Source organism: Solanum pennellii, chromosome 1 (genome assembly GCF_001406875.1).
Source record: "Solanum pennellii chromosome 1, SPENNV200".
NCBI classification, from domain to species: domain Eukaryota; kingdom Viridiplantae; phylum Streptophyta; class Magnoliopsida; order Solanales; family Solanaceae; genus Solanum; species Solanum pennellii.
Window position 1 is genome coordinate 33,899,486 of NC_028637.1, and position 6,061 is coordinate 33,905,546.

Below are 6,061 nucleotides of genomic sequence, written 5' to 3' on the forward strand. Positions count from 1 at the left end.
TGGGGATGGGTAGGGGGAGGTTGAAAGAGAGTTTTGGAAAATGTTTTCGTTAAGTTTTGAAGGGAAGTCATTTTCCTTAAATCTGAGGAAAATGAGTTGATTTGAAAAATATTTTCTAAAACATTTGACCCAACCAAACATGAGAAAATTGAAAAATATTTTCTGGAAAATATTTTTCTTCATACCAAACACACCCTTAATATCCAAAATACATCTCCCACCTCATCCTATACTAGTCCAAGTTTGGCCGGAGCGGAGCTACAAGCCTGGGTTTGACCGAATCCAATAATTCAATAATTTTTGCTTAAATAATGTATTTATAGTAAGAAGTCTTTTAAAAAATATATACAAATATTATGTTTAAAATCTTGTTATCAACACTTGAAATCGTTGTTATAAAATTGAAAACACATCAAATAAAAATTCTTTAATTTTTGCCTATGTTCTTTCAAAATGAATTAAATCTGATAAACAATTTAGAATTTTCATTGCCATCCGACCTAAATATAAAGAAAAAAATTATTAAGATGATTAAAGTGAAAACTTTTCTATTTTGCTAGTCTACTCCAATGAGATCTCTTTTTTTTTTTTGGGTTAGCAATCACTTATTAGGAAAACATCAATTCTACCAGCTTGATGCTTGTTGATATAGTTAGTTAAATATAATGTTTGTTTTGATTAATATTATTTTAATTTGACTATATTGTATTGTTAATTTTATTGTAAGATATTAATATAAAGTTTTATATTGTGTAACAATCGATTTGGTGTTATCGATACCTTATTTTATCTTTATTTATTCTTTAATAATTCTATTTTATCATTTACTCTATCTTTTTTGTAATTTCCTTTAGGTCATTTATGTGTTTATGCTTTATCTTTTTTGTAATTACCTTTAGGTCATCTATGTGTTTATGCTTCATGTTTGTAGTTTAGAGCCTTTCTTTAGTAACCCAAAGTCATTTGATTTTTATGCAAGTTTTAGCGTTTTCGAGCTTTTAAACCTTGAACAGACATTTTCTTAATCAATACTTCAAAAAGATGTTCTCAAAATCCAATTTTGACTATTTCATCAGCTCCGGAAAGGTCATTTAAGGCTAGTAGCATGATCGTCACGAACTCACATGGCTTTCAGTGCGAGTATGTGCGATTAGACGTTTTACTTTCAAGTTAAGACCTAAGTTTTACTTTAGTCAACATTCTAAGTAAACGAGTTCAAATAAGAATTCCATTAGTGTGGTTAGTTGAAATAATGAGTTTGTTCTAGAAGAATGCTTTATTTAGAACTTGAGGCTTCCACGCTAATTTCGAGTACCCTTGTGGATTTTAGCTTAAAATGTAGTTCGGTGGTGAGACCTTTTTGCCGAGATGACCTCTTACATAAATTTGGACTGCTCCATTAATTTTGGATTATTTAATTTGGTAAAGTTTCATATCTCAATTGTGCGCACAAGTCCCCGTCGGAAATTTTAACTTGCCAAAAACTAGTTGATGATGCATGCCACTTTTGGTCTTCATGTTCTCGAGCCCTTGGTCACGATCGCGGAGGTCGCGTGACCCGATGGCCTTATTCGCATAGTCTCGGTTGGGATCGTGAAGGTCACATTCATGGGGCCTCTACCGCAATCGCAGGGTTTTGGTTCCCCTTTTGGCCACATTCATGCGACCCTCGCCATATACATGGAGGCCCTCCGTGTTCACGAAGAAAAGATTAGACTGGTCTTATTTAAAGTCTAGTCACGACGGTAGCCTTGTTTTAAGATTTGAAATTAAGTTTATCCCTCGATATAGCTCGATAATGGGTGATCTGAAGTTCCACACGTACGTAATATCCATGCTTCATTTTGGGGGTGATCGGGAACTGTTCATGAACCTCTAATGTCTGCCCCTAGCTTCTCTTTTTCTAAATTGTGTAATGTTTGGTGCACGTGTTGTGTTTTCTATTTTTGAGCTTCATATTGTGTTCAATTTTAGAACACAGGTTCGAGGCATAGTTTAGGACCTCTTGACAAAGTCAATTTAAGAAATTGTGACATGGGTCCCACATTTCCTGTTTGACTCCAAAATTAGTTTGTTTTCATTTTATGTGATTTTGGAGTTTAAACGATAATGTTGTGATCCTATTCACGATAGCGTAGCAGCTTTCAAAGGCCATTCGGAAAGAAGAAGCTCCAGCCTTGTGATTTTGAGTGCACGTGGTTGGCCTTTTGGTAGGCTACGACTTTCTTATAATTAGATTGAGCCTGAATGTGTGAAGTCACTGTAATTAGTGTGAAATTACGGCCTCGGGGTGGTTACCTATTTATTCTTGCTTTTCTTTCTTAGAAACCATGTATTAGGACTGATTGCCACCATTTCGGGGTAGTGTCATGCTAGTTGGGGTTTTATGTGTGTTGTCACATGTTGTTGTGAATTACTTGCGTTGTTACTTGTTATTTGGAACATGCTTGGCCTTAGTCTAGGATATACTAGTGTTCCCTTACACCCATGATCCTTGTAGCCTGGTTATCGTCTTAGATGTCATTTCGAACAGGGATTAGATCCTTGTAGATTTGAATAATAAACTTGACTCTGATAGTATGAGCCTTAGATTAGGCATGTGCGCAACTTTTTGGACCTGCTTCCTTCTTTCCTATATTTGCGGCTCCGTTGCGTTATTGGAGGGTTGTGTTTATATGATGACTTAAGATTGGGTTGTTCTAGGCTTGGATCCTCCTGTGGATGTTTGTGGGTGGACATTGTTCCATGATGACTTATTCCTGATATTGGAATCCTCTTTGGAGTCGACATGCCCCTTTTCACTCTTGTTAGATGGATTGGGAGTTGACTGGACACTGTGATTATTATTGGTTTGAGGCAAATGCTTATGGTTCAAGGTCATTATCTCTAGTCTAAGGCTGATGTTATGATTCAATGCTATTATTCCTGCTTTGAAGCTGATGTTTTACAATTTGAGTCTATCATTTTTAGTTATAGGCCATCATTTGGAGTTTGAGGCCCATAATACACTTTTTGGAGCTGGATTAAGGCACTTCAATCTTGTAGTCATAGATATTTATTGCACATATTAGTCTTACGGGTGTCACATTCGGGAATACCCCCTAGTCGTAACCGGCGTCTTCGTCCTCTTTGAAGACTAAGACTAGCCTCTTAGCTTACATCATTACATTCATAGGTCAAAATTAGCGTAAATTTAGAACTTCTTTCACTACTTCTACATTGAGGTTTACATATACCTCTACATACACATGGTATATATATCGAGCATACATAGACCCTTCGTATAGGAAGATTACTTAGTCTGTTACTTTTATTGCACACAGATATATATGATATAACATAGTCTCAAAAGCATGTCTCATCTCATAACCATCTAACATGAGTATTATCAAATTTGGGCCTAGCCCATACATCAACAAAATAAGACCACATATAGGTCATACAAAGTCTAATATCCAAATGTAAAGGAAAGAAACATAAGAGTCTTAAAACTAAACCAATATCATAGGCTTGATAGTGCCATTGCCCTCGGAAAGTAAGGACCTACCCAACTTTGATGATTAAGAACTCCAAGTCTTCTTCAAAGTCGTCTCCAAAAAGTCCTTCGACGATCTGAACCTAAAATGTTGGGGAAAAGCAAGAAATAGGGTTAGTACACCACTTGTACTAAGTATGAGACCATATACAAACACATAATATCAAATCATGTTAAAAAGGGACATTTCATTAAGTATGAAATTTACTTTGAAAACCTTTATGCACATTTAACAAGACCATACCCATCAATTAGACATATTCATTAATACCAAAGCATGTGCATCACAAGACCAACAATACTAATATAGCCAAGTCAATATGAATATCATATAATTGAATACATAGTCAAGTAACCCTATCATCAAGTCATAATAACCAAAACCATGAATAATAGTTCATTATAACATAACCAAAGTAAGACAATTACCCCTGAACCTCTATCAAGTCAACAAGTGTAAGGATCAAGCAAAGCCCCATAACCTTACTCAATCAAGTAACTCAACAAGAATCAAGACCAACCTCCTACTTCACATAGCATAGCATTTAAGAGTACATATCATCATACTTTAACAATGTAAACCAACACATATTCATAAGTGAAAATAATAAACATATAATATCAACAATGTGCAAGTTCATTATATACATATCATGTACCATTATAAGCATATACATACATAAGAACATCCTCCTAAGTTTTCCCTCAAGGAAAACTAGTGCAAGACATCTGTAGAGTCTCATATCCTACCTAAGGTAAGTCAACCTCTCAAGTCACCCTAGTTGGTTTGTACTTCATTACTTCATTTTAGTTTAGGGAACACTTTCTTTAGCCGACATAGACCACAAGAGCTAAGTGTGGAATCCGGTGTTGTAAAACCTTACCCCGATAGAAGGTGGTATACCGGACAAAGTAAAACCAAACATAAACGTATCTTTCTAGGTGGATCCACTAGCTAGTCTTCCTATGGGGTAAACATAGTTTAAGAACTAATAGTTAGGTATAATCCTCTACATAACACTTGGCAATTAGGGCCTCCTCTCATGGGAATCCAATGGATGAGTATCCCTCATAGGGGATTCAACATCTCATGCGGAACTATAGGGTGAAACTCCCTCTAAGGAAAGTCAACACCTCCCATTGTCAAGTTCACTCGGTGCTAAGCTAAGTCCCCTTTTGAAATATATTTACACCATTTTTAATCATCATAACTTAATGTAGGTCATAGGTTCTAACCCTTGTATAAACATCATCATCATCATAGCTCAATAAGAATTGCATGAGTATTGTCATTTCAGTATAATTAATATGGGTGAGGTTAACACATTAAAATTTTCATATCATGATAAGGCACATTGGTAGATCATTCACCATCCTTATAACATTTACATATTAGCCAACACCTCACAAACCATAGTAAATACATTTCAATTCAACATCATACAAACCCTATAAGTCCTAATACAAGGCATACTCCAATACAACATCATGACTTAATCACAATTAGCCATTATTGAAGTAAATAATAGGGATAACAAGACTTACCAAGTCTCCTTCATAATTCATCATCAAGGTTTTACCATCAACCCTTAATTCAACCCAATTAGGGTATAGTATCATCAGATAGCCATAACCAACATGATAACAAGGCTAATTGAATCACTACATCATAAACCAATACTAGTTCATAGCTCAAAATAACATACTTAGGTCAATTCACAACATACTTCATCACCTAGATCAACTTCTCAAGAACTAGCATGATAGAACTATAATTAACAATAATTTATTCATTATTAATACAACAACATCATAGGATATTAATTCAACTAATAACCAATTTAATTGAACTAACATTACTCAATTCACATAAAGATCACAACCTAGGGTTAAGGGGTAAAAGTCGTCTTCTACAAACTAGACCAATCCTTAAAGATATATCATAATTGAGTCAACATACATGTTAATATATTGATAATATCCAAAAGAAATCATAAACAAAGTAATCCATAACATCAATTTTGAAATTGGATGAAACACACTTGAAAACTCACCTTTTGAAATAAATTTGATGGAACCTTTTGAGGAAAGAGGTCTGAAAGGTGAAAGAGATCCCATACCTTAATAATTGATGAAGATTTATGGAGGAAATTGACCCTTTTCAGACCTTGAACCCACCTCTATCTTGGTCTTCAATGGGGTTTCTTTGGGAGAGTGAAAGAAGAGAGAAAGAAGAAAGTTTTGGGTTTGAGAATTATTTGAGTTTAAGTTAGTCTTAATAGGTTAGAGCTTTACATAGGGGGTTAACTAACTTAGTTAGACCTCCCTAATCCCCCAACTAATTAGCTAACCCTTTAATTAATTAATGGAACCCAACTTAAAAACGTGCAGCAACTTAGGCCCTCACAGACGAGACACCGATCGACGGTCCGTCTGTTAGATGACGGACACTGCTCCCTCCTTGCTGCCGTCGCTAAGTTCAGAGAGTTAAAAAAATGAACCTTTGGCCAAATTTACTAAGTATCC